Below are 20,568 nucleotides of genomic sequence, written 5' to 3' on the forward strand. Positions count from 1 at the left end.
GCTACTAATGTTCAGTACTTCAATACAATGAGTTGTTTCTGTAATGCTTGAGATGTATTAATACTTTATCTATGTTTGGATGTAATATGCTCATTCAAAATGAAACAGTTATTTAGAGTGTAGGCTCGGAAGGAGGTTCACAATGCTTCACCGGGGAGTTTACATGGGTCCATGATCAAAACTGCCCAACAGGTGCAGGTGCAGGTCACAATCCCGCCTTCCCTACCATTTCTTTAGCATACATTTAGCTCACCTAGTTTGACACCAACCTGATTCTTGGACCTGGGCATATTTTCTAGGTGAAGTTTGCTAAGCCCACACATGGGTAGAGCCTTCTGCAACAACATATAGCTGCATGTACCAATATAACATAAGGTACGAGAACAGAACTTTCCATTCAAATATTGCACCAATTGCAAAAGTAGTGTTTTCCCAACATGAAATAAAAATAGATGCACAAGACATTGAACACATAAGCTATCTTTTCTGTCCATTTGGTGCATTTGTTTGGCTTTTCCAAATCTACCAATCTATGGGTCACACATTGTAATATCTTACTGGTTGGATGTTTCTGAGTGCCCAAAAATAGTTGGACAGCAAGTTTTAGAAAGGCCCACTCATTCAATGGTTGGGATCATAATGTGGGGTAATTTGAAGATAATTCTCATGTTTGAAATGTCCATGCCATATTTCGCATTTTACTCCAGTGTTACAAACTTGAGATTTAAAACTTTCTGAAAGAAAGTTGATAATTGAATACTATCTGTTTTGGAGGCTATGTATTGCTGATTTTGTTCAGGCCATGACTGTCCAATAAGTTTGAGGCACCTATGGATCTAAGGAAAGAGTGGGAAAGATTAATATTTGAACAAAAGTATGGGGAAGCATTTACTTCAGCCCATGAATTGTTGGATGTTTATTTGGTTTTTAGATAATGCAGATTTTGCTTAGTTTTTCAGAGTTTATAATTGAGAAGATGAGCATGTGCTCTTGAAGTATTGTCTCTCTCTCTTTTTTATGACATCTCATCCTTGTCTTTTTCTATATTTTTAGTTCTTCAATTTTGCTGCATAACTTTTCTGTATGATGATATTCGTTGTAGGAAGCTATTCGTTGGGGTATTGATTATCTTCTCAAAGCTACTGCTCATCGAAACACCATATATGTGCAGGTTTCTTTTTCTTTTTCTCTAATTCTTTTTGGCGTTGGATTTGCTTTCTTTTTCTTTTTCCTCATGTGGGATCTCTGTTTCTTTTCAGAAAAAAGCTGTTTAATTTGTATTTTCCATTTGTTTTTAATTTCGTAGGTAAAAGTATGGGGAAGCATTTACTTCAGCCCATGAATTGTTGGATGTTTATTTGGTTTTTAGATAATGCAGATTTTGCTTAGTTTTTCAGAGTTTATAATTGAGAAGATGAGCATGTGCTCTTGAAGTATTGTCTCTCTCTCTTTTTTATGACATCTCATCCTTGTCTTTTTTTATATTTTTAGTTCTTCAATTTTGCTGCATAACTTTTCTGTATGATGATATTCGTTGTAGGAAGCTATTCGTTGGGGTATTGATTATCTTCTCAAAGCTACTGCTCATCGAAACACCATATATGTGCAGGTTTCTTTTTCTTTTTCTCTAATTCTTTTTGGCGTTGGATTTGCTTTCTTTTTCTTTTTCCTCATGTGGGATCTCTGTTTCTTTTCAGAAAAAAGCTGTTTAATTTGTATTTTCCATTTGTTTTTAATTTCGTAGGTAAAAGTATGGGGAAGCATTTACTTCAGCCCATGAATTGTTGGATGTTTATTTGGTTTTTAGATAATGCAGATTTTGCTTAGTTTTTCAGAGTTTATAATTGAGAAGATGAGCATGTGCTCTTCAAGTATTGTCTCTCTCTCTTTTTTATGACATCTCATCCTTATCTTTTTCTATATTTTTAGTTCTTCAATTTTGCTGCATAACTTTTCTGTATGATGATATTCGTTGTAGGAAGCTATTCGTTGGGGTATTGATTATCTTCTCAAAGCTACTGCTCATCGAAACACCATATATGTGCAGGTTTCTTTTTCTTTTTCTCTAATTCTTTTTGGCGTTGGATTTGCTTTCTTTTTCTTTTTCCTCATGTGGGATCTCTGTTTCTTTTCAGAAAAAAGCTGTTTAATTTGTATTTTCCATTTGTTTTTAATTTCGTAGGTAAAAGTATGGGGAAACATTTACTTCGGCCCATGAATTGTTGGATGTTTATTTGGTTTTTAGATAATGCAGATTTTGCTTAGTTTTTCAGAGTTTATAATTGAGAAGATGAGCATGTGCTCTTGAAGTATTGTCTCTCTCTCTTTTTTATGACATCTCATCCTTATCTTTTTCTATATTTTTAGTTCTTCAATTTTGCTGCATAACTTTTCTGTATGATGATATTCGTTGTAGGAAGCTATTCGTTGGGGTACTGATTATCTTCTCAAAGCTACTGCTCATCCAAACACCATATATGTGCAGGTTTCTTTTTCTTTTTCTCTAATTCTTTTTGGCGTTGGATTTGCTTTCCTTTTCCTTTTCCTCATGTGGGATCTCTGTTTCTTTTTGAGAAAAAAGCTGTTTAATTGGTATTTTTCTAAAAAGTATTAACACAGTTATTAGCTACGAAAGCGTTCGTAGGTAAACGTTTTAACACAGTTTGTACCTACGAAACATGTCGTAGATAAAAGCTTTAACAAAGTTTGTAGCTACGAAACCGTTCGTAGGTAAAAGTCTTAACCCCATTTGTACTTACGAATAAAAGTTTTAACAAAGTTTATAGCTACGGAAACATTCGTAGGTACAGGTCTTAATACAGTTTGTACCTACGAAACATGCCGTAGGTAAACGTTTTAATAAAGTTTGCAGCTACGAAATGTTCGTAGGTAAAAGTCTAAACACCGTTTGTACCTACGAAACAATCTGTAGGTAAAAGTTTTAACAAAGTTTATAGCTACGGAAACATTCGTAGGTAAAGGTCTTAATACAGTTTGTACCTACGAAACATGTCGTAGGTGAACGTTTTAATAAAGTTTGTAGCTACGAAATGTTCGTAGGTAAAAGTCTAAACACCGTTTGTACCTACGAAACAATCTGTAGGTAAAAGTTTTAACAAAGTTTATAGCTACGGAAACATTCGTAGGTAAAGGTCTTAATACAGTTTGTACCTACGAAACATGTCGTAGGTAAACGTTTTAATAAAGTTTGTAGCTACGAAAATGTTCGTAGGTAAAAGTCTAAACACCGTTTGTACCTACGAAACAATTTGTAGGTAAAAGTTTTAACAAAGTTTTTAACAACGAAAAATGTTCATAGGTAAAAGTCTTAACAAAGTTTTTAGCTACGAAAACTTTCGTAGGTAAAAGTCTTAACACTTTGTTGGTAAAAGTCTCAACAAAGTTTTTAATTTCGTTGGTAAAAGTCTTACCATTACCGACGATGACATTTTTTCGTCGGTAAAAATCTTTAGCCACGGCTTTTTACCAACGAATTTACTGACGAAATATTTCGTAGGTAAAACACTTTGCCTACGAAATAATATCATTTACCTACGAAATTTTTCGTAGGTAAAAGTGAAATTTCTTGTAGTGAACTGTGTCCCTACCCACCACTGTCCAAGGACGTTGTGGCGTCCTTGCATCAGCGGCAGCAGCAGGCGCTGCTGCCTTGTCTAATTTATTTTTTTTTTTGAAAAATCCGTGGCTTTTTATAGATAGGGCCCACGTCTGAAAAATTCAACCTGGCTATTAGATTCTACAGCCCCTGATCGACCAAATGAGACCAATATACAACGTGTTCTTGGCGAATAGAAGATTCAAGGTGGGTTTTAACGGTATTACCTATGGTATGGCCCGCCCAAGAATCTGATTGGTCCCAAATTTTGGCTCAACACCTAAAATGATTTAAGGAAGAGGATGGACGGCTTGGATTTTATACATACATCCAAGTGGCGCCTACATGAGCGGCCCAAAAAATATTTTTTTTTTTTGAAAGATGGCTAGTACACCAGCGTCAGATCACACTTCTCTGTTTGCCGCACCACGTCCAGCGCCCAGAGACGCTGGACGGTCTGCATATAGCACAAGCATCGTGGTGGGTAACTTAGATGTGGCCCACCTATATGTATATGTGTGTGTGTGTGTGTGTGTGTGTGTGTGTGTGTGTGTGTGTGTGTGTATATATATATATTAGTATAATATAACATATACCCTTCGTCTAGTGTGGGGATCTCCACATTCCCAAATAATGGATGGTGTGGACCACCACCTGTAAAAGGATGGGCCACACCGTTTGATGGACATCTATAACACACATTTGTGGGGCCCACTCCAATCATAATAGTTAGAGAGAGAGAGAGAGAGAGACGTGAAGGGGGAGGGACCCCACCACTAATGGGCCATCCCTTGTATAATGCATACATCATGTGGGTCCCACAACAAGTGGCCCTTAAAATTGAAAACAACGGTAGATCACCCACCTCCAAGCCTTCTCCTTGCTCCCTAAGGCTTGTAAGCTCCTTGCCTTCAAGTTTGATGGAGGTTGATGGGAGTTTGATGGTGCGGATGAGAGATGAGAGGGTGAGCCACACTTGTCTTGGGAGAGTGTTTGGATGTATGGAATTTTTGGGGTTGCTTGGGAGATTTGAGAAATGGGAGAGAGAGTGAGGTGATGGGAATGATATGGATAAGATGATGTAAGGAAGGGGATGGGAGGGTATGGTTTAGTTTGAAATATTTGTAAAAGAGGTATGGATGAGTTTGAAAATTTGTAAAGGGGAATGGTGAGGTGAAGAGAGAGAGTTGACTTGTGGGGAAAGAGGGATGGGTTGCTTGTACCTAGGGCATGGCTTGTACTTGACATGAGTGATTGATTGATTGATGGGACATATCGTAGAGATTCTCTCGAAATTCACAACGCGCGGCGTTTCTTCAGAACGAACGCAGGCCCACATCTCCTGGCCTGGGTATCGGATCGGTGTGCAAGTCACGGCATTAGAACCGCGGCGACAGTGTGGTCGCTAAGGTACAAGTTTTAATGAGAGCCGACTTAGGCATACAAGACTCAGCTTAGGATCGCGCGCAAACGTCGGATACAGGTCGAGGATTGTTAAAATTCGACCGGAAGGACCGGGGAAGCCAACAGAATGGTACGGACTAAGATACGGGACTTACAGCTATCCTTAGGTTGATTATGGGCCTTTGTTTTCTTGACAAAGTGGGCATAGGTGCGCTTAGGAAATCTTAGTTCTTTTCCTTGTTTCTTCCTTTGTATATCCACAAGATAGGCGGTCCGGGCTCCCTTTTGTCAGCCCGTGTGTGCCCAAATCCTTGCTACTTTTGTATCTTCGATGTTGATATCTATGGATTTTCTGTTTCAAAAAAACAAAAAACAATACTAGTCTAAGGGTCAGTTCAACTGGTCGAATGACCAACAAAATTTTATAATTTCTAATACGATAAGATTCTCCCATTACTCGATTGGTCAAGTGGCTTGCTCGACCAGTCGAGTGGCCTGCTCGACTGGTCGAGTGGGGCCAAAATATGTTGCTGGACTTCGAGTCGAGCCTGCTCGACTTGTCGAGCATTGTTCACTTGATTGGTCTAGCAGTCTCCAGGACTGGTCGAGAGTCCAACAGAAAATTTTGAAAAATTTATAACAAACCTTTGACTAGTCAAGAAAACTCTTAGACTGGTCAAGCCAGTACTAGGACTAGTCGAGAAAATGACATATAATCATTTGAAATGACCCAAATATAATATGCAATGAATATGACACAACCTATGGTCAATCTAGGGTCATCCATACCTGTTTGTGAGTTGGAACAATTGAAACATCATTTGCTTCAGAACCTTGAATATTTGTGATACGTGAAGCTTGAGCTCGATCTCTTGAACTTGTACTTGAGTTACGCTTGAGTTTTTGAGTCTTTAAAAAACAGTATTTGAACTTCAACAATCTTCACTTCATCTTGAAAATATAGGCAAGTTCGATGAAGATCTAGACAACTTTAAAATGCACGAACCTAATCATTTTAACTCAAAGCATGATACATATTCTAAATGGTTTGGCACAACAAAATTTAAAAACACTTCGGGTGCTCGATTTACACAATAGCATTTACAAGTTGTTAGGGAGTTTATTTTATCGTTGTTTACGTGAGTGTCAAGAGATAATGATTCCTGTTTGAATCATTTTCTTTTGAAGTTGTAGAAGTCTGTTTGAAAGTAGATATGATGGATCAGATTGAACAATGTTTTTTATTTTAACATACCTTATCATGGAGTTCTCGAGTGACTTTCAGATCGGGTGGACCATTCGATCACATATGCGTTTAAGATGTTGGGATCTTTTTAAAGATTTTTTCAAGGTTTTATACCCCTAAATTCTACGTCCTTTTTTCCATGATATTGTACAGATAAAAAAAGTGGCCTAGATCATGGTGGGTCCCACAACCAATATATGCATGGTTCGAATCAGATACCATATCGAGTCCAAAATTCTGATCGGACGGAATCGATTGGCTGTTTGGCCCTACTTGAACCTGTTTCTGACAACTCAAATAGATGGATGGCGTGGACGAGCGCGGACCTCATTGAGGGACCCACACAACTTATGTCAAATCAACTCGCCTCTACCATGCGTTCGCATTTCCTGTGGACGCCTTTCGCAGGAAGTTCCTATGCTGGTAACCCAAGTGGGGCCCACTTTCATGTTTGTGAATGATCCGATTCGTTCATTAGTTCTGTGAGTTCATTTTAGGACATGTCGCCATTTTAGATGTCATCCATACCATTAATAATGTCATTCCTATTGGGATGAACTGAAAATAATTTAATGTTAGCATGAATCAAAACTTCCATGGCGCCATCCCTATTTCAACTGTGGATGTCTAACTATCCTGGATTATACATACAAAGATTTTGATACGGTTCAATTTTGGCAACGTGTACTAAAATTCAATCACAAAATGGATGGATGGGTAGGATTATTCACAACATGATAGTGGGCCCCACCTGGGTTCCCATTTTGAGAACTTAAAAATAGCCCTAATATGTCGTACAAGTGCTATCAATATTATATGTATATACAATACGCAGCCCTAATATGTCGTATCCAAACATTGATCTGTACAAGAAATTGTATACTTGCCCGAACAATCCTCCTATCCAAACATTAATTCATGGCATGTTCATTCAGATGTATTCTGAAATTGATCGAACGTATACATGAACAATAGTTGGATACAATACAATACACCCTTATACGTGAATCCAAACAAGCCCTAAAATTCATGGCTAAGAATAGTCTAATCTCATACATAGATAAAGAGAACGATAGGTTTGAAGTGTGCATATGATTCAAAATGACAAAAAACAAGTTTCTTAGTGTCGAGAGATCATCTCCAGTATTGGATCTTATGCACAGTTATATATGTAAGTTGAACGACATTCGTACTTGTGGAGGTAGAAGGTATATTACAACCTTGATTGATGATTACTCTATATATGTGTATGCATACCTCTTAAAAAACAAAGATTAAATGCTAAATATGTTCAAAGTATATAAAGAAGAAGTTGAAAATCAAGTAAATAAGAAAATAAAAATTCTTCGCAGTGATAGAGGGAGAGAATATTTCTCATATGAATTCTCTAACTTCTGTGAAGAACATAGATTAATACACTAATTTACTGCACCATACACACCGCAACAAAATGGTATGGCAGAAAGGAAGAATAAGACGTTAGTAGAGATGGTCAACTCAATACTAATACAAGAAAAGTCACCACCGACTCTATAGGGTGAAACAATGAAAACCTAACCTAAGATATCCTAAAGTGTAGGGGTGTCCTGCTTATTGTAAGACTTCTGATCCTAAAAGAACCAAGTTAGGATCCAGATCTATAAAGTGTGCCTTCGTAGGGCATGCACAAAATAGCAAATGTATATATTATAAAGTATATGGTAAATTTTTAATTATTATTTATTTAGATATTGATGATATGCTAATAATCAGTAAAAAAATGGAATGTATAATTGAAACAAAGAAGTTTTTGTCTTTTGTATTCAAAATGTAGGATCTTAGACATATGGTGTTAAAGATTTTTTTTTTTTTTTTTTTTTTTTTAAAACCTAGTTGGAGTTATGCATTGTGTCAATCTCATTTCATTGAGAAGATACTAAATAAGTTTAACCATCTCAAAATAAAAGAAGAAAATTTTCCATTTTATCCAACTATCAAGCTGAATGAGAATAACAAAAGAGTAGTTGCACAACTTGAGTATGCAAGTGTTATAGTTAGTCTAATGTATATTTTATAATGAACTATACCAGATATTGTATAGGCTGTGAGTAAACTCATTATGTTTACTAGTAACCCAAATGTGGAACATTGGAATGCTATTAGTAGAGTTCTAGGTTAATTAAAAGCAACCAAAGACTTAGGGCTATTTTAATCAAAGTTTCTTATTATATTAGAATGATATACCGATGCAAGTTGGATATCGAGTATATGGTATAACAAGTCCATTACAGGGTGGGTATTAACCCTACGAGGTGCAATTATGTCTTAGGGATCCAAGAAATAAACCTGCATAACTCACTCAACTATGGAGTTTGAGTTTATAGCATTGGCTGCAACAAGCAAAGAGGGTGAGTGGCATACGAATCTTTTATTAGAAATCACTTTTTGTGTAAAGCCTATACTGGCTATGTTACTACATTGTGATGGTGAAGATACATTAGCTAGAGCTTACAACGACACTTATAATGAAAAGTCTAAACATAAAACTTTATGACATAATTATGCAAGATAATTTATTCAAGATGAAATCATTAGAAATTTTTATAAGAAATTGAGCAATAACTTGGCTAACCATTTTATTAAATTTCTAACGAGAGAGGTAGTAAAGGCAGCATATAAAGGGATATAGTTTAAACTCTTCAACCAAAGTTCCACCAATGATGGAAAACTAACTTAAAATTAGAAAATCTCTAAGTTTACTACCAGAAAACTGGGCAAAGGCTATGGATAAAAGCCGTATCCATAGACCTATGGCTAAGGTTTTAGTCCGTAGCACGACTGTAGTCGTAGGTGCTATAACAATAGGTCTTAAACCTATGGCTACGAATATAATCCGTAGCCATAGATTACAATAGCAACAAATGTAATTCGTAGCCATAGATTACAATAGCAACAAATGTAATCCGTAGCAGTTATATCTATAGCGAAAAGTACATACATATTTAATCCGTAGCAGTTATATCTATGGCTACGGAGTTAATCCGTAGCCATAGATTATAATAGCTACAGATATAATCCATAGCAGTTATATGTCGAATTTAATAACAGATACAGTTGTCAGATTACCAGCTACGGTCAATATCCATAGCTATTGCCTACATTTTTGTTTAAAAAATAAATTATAATCATTTGTTCATTCAATTACACCTATATAATCATTCATTCATTCAATTACAATCAATTACAATCATTCATTCATTCAATTACAATCGTCCAAGTCTACTCCTTTTCCTTTCAATTTCTTAGTGACCTCTATAAAATTACTTCTACGGTCATTTATGTAGTACTTTGAAGAGTTGTCACGAAATGCAACTCTAGTAATGACAAAGTCACTTCCTGCAACAGCTTCATATATTTCATCATCCTATAAATAGTCATGACATTAATAAATTGAAATGACCATTAAGGGAAAAAAAGACAAAGTGAAAGAAGTGCATTATGTATGACCATTTTTTTTTCTTTCTTTTTCTTAATGAATTAATAAAAACTCAAAGAGGAATGAAATTGACACAAAAGGAGTAGTCTCACCATATCAATTATCTCCTGAAAGGGAACAGTCCAATTTTTGGTGATTAGTGATTGGTAGAACACAAAAGTTGTGACCTGAAGGAAAAAATAAAAAAGAAATACACATTTCAGCTTGAACCCCATGAGGAAACAAATGTTACTATTTTCATTCATGATTTTCATACCTTGCTCCACTTAAAAACTTCACCATCATCAAACTCGAGAGTTAGAAAACCAACAGGATCAAGCTGGATTGAACGACCCTAAAATTTGCTTTCCAAATTACTGTCTCCCCAAAATTTCCGTCCTCTACCTTCACGGGGGCATGCAACAATCATTGGATGATGACCGACCTATCTCAAAGTAAAATATCAAGTTACCTCCTTGACTCAAAACCAAATCAACAGTGTGAAGTCCTATCAAATTATAAAACTCATCAAACCAAAGCATGAGAATCAAACTATCTAATCAAGATTGGCAGACTACAAAATTTTAAAACTATAAATGAAATAAAGGAAAGCATTAATTGATCAGTGAACAAACAAAAGATATGAGACTGGATGATGTTCGGATCAATGTTACTGTCTATAAGATTAGCAAATGTGTTGATCAATCCTACTGGCCACCTTGTGATGGCCAATGGTCAAAAGTTCCAGTGATTGGATATTTTCAGTCATTTGATCTATAAACCAGTTTTATAGATGGTTTCTAAACTTTTCTCAACATTTCAAAACAGGCGATGTACAGATGGTTATGAGCTTCTAATCAGCGCAATTTTTGGGCCAGACATCATTCAAGAGATGGGCCACTAATTAGCATGGATCCATTACCAAATTGCACCAATTCAAGGATTTATATAGTTGATACCATTCACTAAATTATATTCAACATACATAGTATCTTAAACCAAGATACAAGAAAGCAATTACCTTCAACAATTCCAAGAAACCCGCTACAATTAGAGTCCTGCATCATAACTTTCAGCTCTGTCACACCAAGAATGTTGGGATCTGCGTTTAAATCTTCCACGACAGTCTCAATGGCAATCTTCGCAACTCTCCCAATGGTAGAGTTGATAGTGAAAATAGCTCCAATGTTCACAAAAGGGGGCCTCGAAGTAACACTTCCTTTCAACCCATTTGAAACCGCTCCCATCCAGAAGAAAACCAACAACCCAACAAACCAAATGAGTTTCATGGCATGAATTAAACGGAAAAATTCCAAATTATAACCCCATGTTCTTAAAATTAAATAGGACCTGAATCCTCAAAACAAGAGAAATCGATAGAAGAGTAGAAAAATCAAAACCCAATCTCATTTTCTGAGACAATAACCATTGAAGTGCTACAGCAATATGGATAGGCGGAGAAAATTAAAATAAAGACTCCAAAAGAAGAGGAAATAACAAGAACCCGTAAACCAGAAACCCAAAAAATGAGGTGCATGCTAAGAAGGAAAAAAACAATGGCCATACATATGGTGCATGTTGAGTGCATGTTGAGGTGCCCATATATGTGGTGGCATTAATGGAATCCATGGGAATACATTTTCAATTATAGTCATGGAAATCATTATTGGATAACTATTACATTCTATTTTCGATTTCCTTATTTTCCCACTAATCAAACAGGCAGGGACTCATGTTGAAAGTCAAATAAATAAAAATCTAAAATCTCCATAACACATTTGCCAACAAAGTTAGTACTACTAAATGAAAAGCACCACACCAATCAGGCAAGTGTTAATAATGGTCTTAACCAAAATCTCACATTATCTTTAGAAGTTTCACCTAAAAATCGATGGAAAAAAAAATGAAAATGAAAATGAAAATACTTGTACCTTTTTTATTGACAAGCAAGGTACCCTTCACAGCACAACCATTGTAGAACAACCTGACCTGGATAAGTAAAGGCTAGAGGATAGAGAAACAAAAACAGAAGTTCCATCAAGAACAATTGATTATGAAGGGGATTTGGACTAGCATTAAAGAAAAGACATAGACATAATGTACATATTGGATCCCCAATGACAGATTTGTGTAGTGTTAATGTTGAATATTTCTCCACAACTTCAGCCTGATCCAGCATTCTCTAAAGGAAGAAAGACATTCAATTAAAATACGCCAAAAAACAAGTAAAAGATGGAGAAACATAAAGATAACAAAAATGATATAAGTGGTGATGGACAGCTTCACTATCCTTGTAGCTGGGATTCTTTTTACAAATCGCTCTTCACCTACAAAACATGGATGGATTCACATATGGGAACGAAATGTAACTAAACCAACTCAAAATGATGTGCATTTTCAGATGAAGAATTATGCATGTCCTGCTCATGAGCATGCCTAATATTGCCAATGCATGGGATTCAGAACATGTCAGGCCCACAGTTTGGTTTTTCGGATGGACCACCATGTACTTAAATCTCAAATGGATACATTGTTCACCCTTGAGCATCGTGGTGGGCTTCATCAAATCAAAGTCTTAAGACATGGGCTCCACTCATATCTACCATATAAACCATATAAAAACCAACAATAGAAAATTTTAAATTAAAATTCTCCTCAATTTCAATGAGACATGCAGGTTTTTATATGGCTGTCATTGAGTTTGAATCTTTGATTAACACTTCTCAACTGATAGATGTTTCCAGCTTGAATTTCACTAATGAAACCAAAGACTTACCATGAGGCAAACAAGTTCTGAAACTCAAGTTCTGGAACTCATTCATCTCACCTAAAAACCTGTCACATAATGAATAACTGTAACAACAATGATAACTATTGACAAGAGATGTACCAGATACTTGAATTTGAAATATGCAGCTTCAATCCTCTCACATGCAACATCCACCTGAAAGAATGCGCATAACCGTCATGCTTGAGTAATCGATACAGGAATGTACAAGTAAAAATAAAATAAAACCAGAGATACTCACTGCACTTTCAGGATCTCCTCCATAGTTAACGATCTCATTCAAAAGCCTTTCTCCCTCCTTTACCCGAGCTTGGGATCGACAATGCAAGGAGTTGCATTGGCGGAGTTAAAAAGGGCTTGGGCTCCATTTAGTTTTTATATATATATATATATTATATATTCATAAATACTAATGTGATGACCAAATGGAGCCTAAGACTATAAATAAGTTCAAATATAGAGTACAAATTCATTCAATATTAAAAAAAATAAAAATCAACTAACATCTAGTGTAACTAGAAAGAACATGCAGACTATAACTATATTAAACTATAGAGTGCCAAATTAGTTCAAAATTAACAAACAAACAAGCCAAACATCATATAACGTAACTAAAAAAAACATGCACACACTACACATGTTCAATTATAGAGTACCAAATTTGTTCAAATTATTGAATTCTCAAAGCCTCCTTCCCCCATTGTACGAATGATCCCGGACCAGCCTTTCCAAGTGTAGATGCGAACCCATCTTCTTTCCACAAAGGAGCGCTGGGTTGTATAACCTCAGTCAGGACAACAACAAAAGCTCCATCCTCTAACAGTTCGCAATGGACAGTTGCATTTAGATTAACTTCGTGTACTTAATCACGAGCAACTACACCACGTTTTTCAAAACCAAGCAAGTCGCATCTCTTACTGTCACGCCCCAGACTCGGTAACCGGATTCACAAAGAACCCGATGGCCAGTTCTGGCCGCAACAGCCTCCGTAGTACCCCATTCTCGGCTCCTGAAGCAGGTTCCGATCCTGGGATCCTACAAGGAGGATTTCCATAACAATATAACCATTTTCAATACGAGCATACCCAAGATCATAACAAGTAAATCTGAGAATAAAAAAGGCACATATCACAAAATCCACTATGAATTTGAACTTTTACAAGTTATATAAGGTCCAAAAGGACATACATAAGATAATAAAAGAAAGGAAGGAAGGATGCAATACTGGGTCCTCAAGCTCAGCTCTAATCCAAACTCTGCCACTGCGACACCTGCCTAGGATCTCCTGCACGCATCAATCGTGCATAAGCTTATAGAAGCTTAGAGGGTGGTGTAAGTGTGTGATAATAGTGCACAGAAGAATAATAGGAGATACAGGAAGGAGACATGCTCAATGAGAATATCACTAGCCTTACCAAGGCTTATCATGAATATGATGCAATGAGTACTGGATGCCATACCAAGGCAATGCATGAAGGGGCTTACATACCCAATACTAATGCGATGCAAGTAATGCCAGTGCTCATAACCAAACCGTATGTCAAGTATATTTCCAATCATAAGGAAATCACCGGGGTCCATTACACTGCTGGATGACCGCGCTCTGAGACCCCGCAATCAAACGAGTGTAAAAGACCTCACTACCCGCTTTGTGGACAACCAATCACCAGGAGCTGACGGTAGCGGACCCATTCACGAGCTTGGACTCGGCTAGCAATGCCCTCTTACATCAGGCGAGTAAGGCCACACCCCTATCCAACCGACTACACGACAGTGGGAGTCGCGGCCTAATGGTATAAGGCCCTCGTGCGCTCATATATTCCACTCGGTCACGGCGTTGGAGCAGATCCTTGGTACCATGGAAGTTTTGAGAATTTCACCCATGGGCATCATATGCACCCAGTATGCTCAAGTAACATTTCCGGTGTCCAAACATGGCCATCCATGATGTATCTATAGAGGCTACAACCCTGATGAAGCAAGGGTGATAATGCTCATATTATGCAATGCCAGATGCATGAATCACACAATCAACTATGCATCAATTCCAAGCATCCAACATGCTCAAGAGGGGATATTACGTCCCTTAGGAAGACAGCATGCAATGCCCAATGACACAATCATAACCACACACACAGTGTTATCCAAGCATACAATGATGCACATGGGCCATGAAGATGGGTCTAGGCGCATTATGCGGTGATATACAAAGTAAATTACATTCCTCCTATCCAAGAAGGAATCAAGACTAGGTACTTAGACAATATCCATAAGGAATCCCACCTCTAGTGGGGGCCCATTTACCTGGGGTAGCCCATAAGACTAAGCATACAACTAGGGGTCTAAGTAATATAGAAATGAGCCTAGCAACTGTCTAAGATAAGTATCTAATCACTTTTAAATACAATCAGACCTAGAGGGGTCCATAATGGGGATATTTAACCACCATTCCCCAAAAAGGCATATCTACCATGAACTATATGGATAAAAGGCCCAAGGCCTACATTTAAGATAAAAATAAAAGTAACCACATACATATATTCCTCATAATAGGCCATAAAAAGATATAATACCACTTTTAACAACATGGCTCTAAGAGGGGAATTAAGGCCCAAGGCCCAATTCCCAATGTCCATAGAATCCATGCATTAAGTTGGACTTGGTGGGCAGCCCGCGTACACAATATACGGCCCAAAAATAGGTTTAAGTTTGGATGAAATGGGCCCCACTACATCAGCCCAATAATTAGCAATTTAAGTAGGCAACCGAGGGCCCAATACTATCCTTACCTCAGCCCACAAGTCCATCAAAATGGTGGAAGTCGGCCCAATGTATGGTTGGGCCAAGCTGGGATGTCCCTGCCCAATCTGGGCTCACTGGATGTCCCAAAATTCTGATCTTAAGATGGTGGTCCTCATACGATCACTAAAAGTGACCCAAAAGAATGCACTGATTAAGCCCAAAGATTATAAGAAAGCATAAGCGTGTAACACGTACACAAGTTCTCAATATGGTGAGCCCCACAGCGAAATGAAGTTGTAACCATAAAATTGTACATCGAAGGCCCTTTGATAAACTTTTGGCCCGTTTGACTTCCTGGGCCTGCTAAGGTCCAGAAATTAGTTGAGTATGTGGAAATAATCTCATGAAGGCCAACTATACTCACTGGGGGACCTCACCAGATGGAGAGTGTGTATATATCATGAAAAGATCAAGTGGGTCTGCTACTGGATTGTGAGTCTAGCAACAACCCAAGGCAGAGAGTGCTTCCACAATCGGGCGATCCAAGGCTTGGACGGTCTGGACCAAACATGCATTAAGGTAGGTTTCACATACATGCACATTGAGCCTTAAATAAATAGCCTAAGGTCTATGGTGGGCCTTTAACCACCCATAGAGAAACCTATGAGCTTACCTTAGGATCACCCAGGAGGACATCCAACCTCAACTGGTTTCCAAGAGGTAGCTCACCACTACCCATATAATGAAAGATCTAAGGCCTAAGCAATGTGTGGACTAGTAGGCCATACACCAAGCCCAACTCATAAGCCATATAGTGGGCCCTCAAGTAAGGTTTGGGCCCAACCACAAAGGTCATAATTCCACATATTGTGGTGGGCTTCATGGGCAGCCCAGTAATTCATTTACATGGGCAAGTTTCACATTTAACACAAGTGAGTTGGGCCTCACTTTTGGCCTAAGTACAGGGTCAGTTTAATGGGCAGCTAAGGGCCCGACTTCTTGTGTATCATTGCCCCTAGGCCCATCACAATAGATAGGAGAGTATAGGCTCAAGATCAATAGGCCTATCCAAAAGAACTGAGTCCACAAGGCCTACTTACTAACACAAACATGCATATACTATATCACATAATGGGCCCTAAAGAAATAGCCCAAAACAAAAGTCATCCAATTCATACATTATGGTGGGCTTGAGGGCAGCCCATAAACCCAAGAATACACATAAGCAAGGCATATACTGATAGCGTGGGCCTTACCACATCAGCCCAAAGACTTAGCAAGGCCCTCCACACTATACATTTATGTGGGCCCCGCAAGTCAGCCCATAATTAAGCATTTCATGAGGGCATCACGGCTAATAAATGCACACGGTCAGCCTGTAGACGGCCTGTTGGGCCTGTGAAACAATAAGGTCAGGCCCTACGCGATCTTGGGCTCAAGAAATAGGTTTCCAGCCCATTGGGCCTACAAACTACCAAAAATCTGGTTAAGGCTAACCCCCAACATCACCACAAAGGTGGGCCTTAAGAGGAACTAATTATGCCCAAAAGTGTCTAAGGAAATAAGGCAAGGAGTGTGTGCAATACTCCCTTAAATCTGATGGGCCACAACAGCTCCAAAACAATCAACTATGGAGCAAATTTGGGCCCCTTACTGGAATTTCAGTCCACCCACTTCCTAGGCCTGCTGGAATCTAGAAATTTATGTAATTCAGATGGGTTACTAGCCCATGGTGACCCACACATATCACAGTGGGTCCCACCGGATGAGAGGGGAATGCACAACACATATTAGAAGTGGGTCATGCCGCTGGAATATAGGCCCAGCAACAGCCCAAGGTAGGGGCGTCCCATGATGGGTAGTCCTACGGGCTTGAGTATCTGACCCAAAACTGACCCAAGTTTGTAGGCCACACCACGATCAGTACAGGGGCCCGATGGCCATGAAAATTTACAAGATGGTCCTCCCATAGGTGGACCACGAATCCTCAAAATTTTGTGATTTTTGAACGGTCAGAAGTATTTTAATTAATTTAAATAAAACAGACTACCAAGAAAATCTGGTGAATCGGGACACCTGAACGTGGTGAGCCATTCCAGCACTTGTCACGGTGTACACAGGGCTCCATTGGCCCCAAAAATTTGTAGGTGAGTCCCACCATGGGTGGACCACCTCTCTGTAAATTTTCATGATTTTAGGATACTCAAAAGTATTTAAATTAATTTAAATAATACAATCTATCCAGGGTAAAATATTGCTGGAATATAACTGTCCTGAATTTGGGCCATCCAATGGGTGGGTTCTGGGCCTCCAAAATTCCTAAAATTTGGACCCAAGGTCCCTCATCAAGCCTAAAACAAGTTGGCATCCAAAAATATGGCCCACCTTCTTAGAAATTATTTTTTTAATATTATTTTTATGGGACTATCCTGCTGGACTGCACAGCAGAAATTTCTGGCAGTCCAGTATGTTGGCCCCCCCTTTTGGATGCCCAAATAGGATTTCTTGGCCCTGAAATTATGTGGATAGGTCCTACCATAGGTGGGACACCTCCCTACAAAAATTTAGGATTTTTGGGATAGTAGAAATATTTTATTTAACTCATGAAATTCATGGACAGCAAGGTCCAGATTTTTATTTTCCTGCTGCAGCAATGCTGCTGTCCCTGACTTTAGCACCCTATTTGAGTGGGCCCAGGTCTATGTAAATTTGGAAAAATGCAAGACCAACCTTCCTATACAAGTATATAGTAAGGTGGGGTCCACAAAGGTGGCCCAGCATTTCAAAATCAGGCTGATATTTATGAGTTTCCAGCAAACAGTGTAGCTGGACAGTCCAGAAAAATCTGGACCGTCCACCCTCCTTGGCCCACCCTTTTGGGTGATTAAATAGGGACATTTGAAGCTGAGGTTTAGCATACATTTAGGTGGGGTCCATACCTCAAAGAGAAGTCTAAGAAATCAGGAAAAAGGAGACCACAAACAAGGCTTACAACACATACATTACAGCATAAAAAAATTCCAGCAATCTGGACAGCAACATGTTGCTGTCTAGATCAGCCCAAAATTTTAATAAATGGGAAATAAATCATAGATTCCACAAGGTGGGGTCCACCCTGATGTGTCACACAACTCTCAGGCCTAGCCCCTCCCTAAGAAAATCCATAAAATCAGGCCCATAGGCTTTCCAAATCAAGCAGCAAAACTAGGCAGCACAGTTGGGCCTGGGTGTCCAACAACTTGGACCTGGATGTCCCAAAATTTAAATATTCTGGTTGCATGGTACATCAGGTGGGCCACATAATCATTACATCCAAACCATAGAAAGTGGAGAAGAGAGGAATAAAGGAAATCTCATCAAGATGGGGTCCATGGAGAATGGCCCCATCAAGATCACATGCATGCAAGTGATGGCTAAAAAAAAACCTTATCCAAGGAGTGGTGGACCTTCACCATTGATCTGGTGAGTCCTACACTCTCCATATGAAGCAACAAAAGATCTATGAAAATAAGAACCATGCAATCTATCCTACATGCTCACCCACTTGTTGGATCTTCAAGATTCTTCAACCACCATGCTCCTTAAGCTTCAAAGAAGGGGGTTCAATGGTGATGATGGATCTTTGATGGTTAGATCTAGGGGGAAAGAAGAGGAAAGATGGCTGGAAAAGTTCAGCAATGGAGGACATTGGAGAGCATTTGCAAGGAGAAGAGAGAAATGAAGAAAGAGAGAGGGAGATGAGAGAGTTTCTAAGGTTGAAATGATTGCTTTCTTAGAAAAAGATGAGTTTTGAAAAGAGAAAATAATCATTGCTCATGGGATATGGTGGCTCATCATTGCCTAGAGAAGCTAATCTCATCATGGTTTTCTTGAGAAAAGAAGCCATCATTGCTAGGCTAAAGGTGGCTTACATGGGAAATAGTGCACATGGGGAAATGTGCAATCAGGTAGGTCCCACCAAAAATTCAATCAACGGTCCAAATAATGCGCGGCCCATAACTTTTGATGGACATGCTGGATTTACGCATGAGACGCGGCACTGGAACCGCGGCGACGATGCGGTCGCAAAGGCATAGGTCTTGGGTCAATCCGAGCTGGGTCTACGTGACCAAACTCATGGGTGACCACAATCACTATCCGAAGGTCGCGGGTCGCTGAAATTTGACCGGTAGGACCGCAGGACCAAAATACACGAGATGCATACTCACACACACACATGCAAACATGTGAACTCGGGTCAGGTCTCACACTTACCGATATATAATATTCGGCTACATTTACACATAAAATGACATTGGTATTATTAGCATTTATAATATAATTGTAAGCTTAATACAGTAAAAAATTTATACTTGCATACCAACGATGCCTAGGTAGTTTTAGCGACTGCTGGTGATGAGAGATTTTGAGTATACTGTCCCTGTTGCTGCATATCCACCAATGTTTTCTTCATCTCAAATAACTCTTGAGTTATATCAACCAATGATTTTTTCATCTCAAATAACTCTTGACTTACGTTGTCTTTTTCTTTTGTCACATTCTCTACCTTTAAATGAGCAGGGGTTAACTTCTTCAGTCCTGTCTTGCTTATCGAGCAACCTAGACCCCGCATTCGCCCTCTACTGTCAGAACCAACCAACTATAAAATATTGTAAATCAAGTTATTAGAATATTCATAATTACCATAAAACTTAAGTAAGTTTTAAATTTTATTAGTACCTCTATCAGGGCATCATCCACGCCGGTCATCCTAGAAGCAGGATTGCTACCATAGAGCTCATCTAGTTTTTCCTGTGAAAAAATACAAATGAATGTAATATAATTCAAAGTTATATATAGGCTTTTCATAAGGTTACTAGTTAGTGGTATGAGGGATGCACTTATAGTAAGGTCAGGATACTGGACAACTTTATCCTTTCTTGTATGGGCTTTTAAGAAGACTTCACATCTACCTATCTCAACATTCGAGGTAAGATTCTTCTCCATCGCCTTTGGCACATTACATATCGTTCAAATATACATCATTAATAGATTTAGATGAACGATAATTCAAATTTAAATTCAATTTTAAATTATAATATCTATTATTAAATACATACCATCTTATGACGAGTACCGGCCATGCTGCGCCTCCTATGACAGGCAGGTCCTTTTAGCTTGGCCCGATTGACTTTATTCCTTACGCTTGCCCTCTTGAATTTCTTGGTGATGTGTTGATCCACAAAGACTCTCCAATCCTCCATAGGGATACCTGGGGGGGGGGGTTTGATGGGCAGGATCATCTCTCACAGCAATAGGATCCTTGTTTTTAATATATT

At 38.5% G+C, this 20,568-nt stretch overlaps 1 long non-coding RNA gene across 1 annotated transcript; it reads right to left on the bottom strand.

The window, feature by feature from the left end:
* Positions 1 to 9,523: 9,523 nt before the first annotated feature.
* LOC131220613 (uncharacterized) lies at positions 9,524 to 10,196 on the bottom strand. Its single transcript, XR_009158725.1, has 3 exons — positions 9,998 to 10,196; positions 9,834 to 9,908; positions 9,524 to 9,669 (listed from the first exon to the last, which is right to left on the bottom strand). It is a non-coding gene; the product is annotated as an uncharacterized LOC131220613 (long non-coding RNA).
* Positions 10,197 to 20,568: the final 10,372 nt, after the last annotated feature.

The sequence above is a fragment of the Magnolia sinica genome, chromosome 12, assembly GCF_029962835.1.
Source record: "Magnolia sinica isolate HGM2019 chromosome 12, MsV1, whole genome shotgun sequence".
In the NCBI taxonomy this organism is placed as follows: Eukaryota; Viridiplantae; Streptophyta; class Magnoliopsida; order Magnoliales; family Magnoliaceae; genus Magnolia; species Magnolia sinica.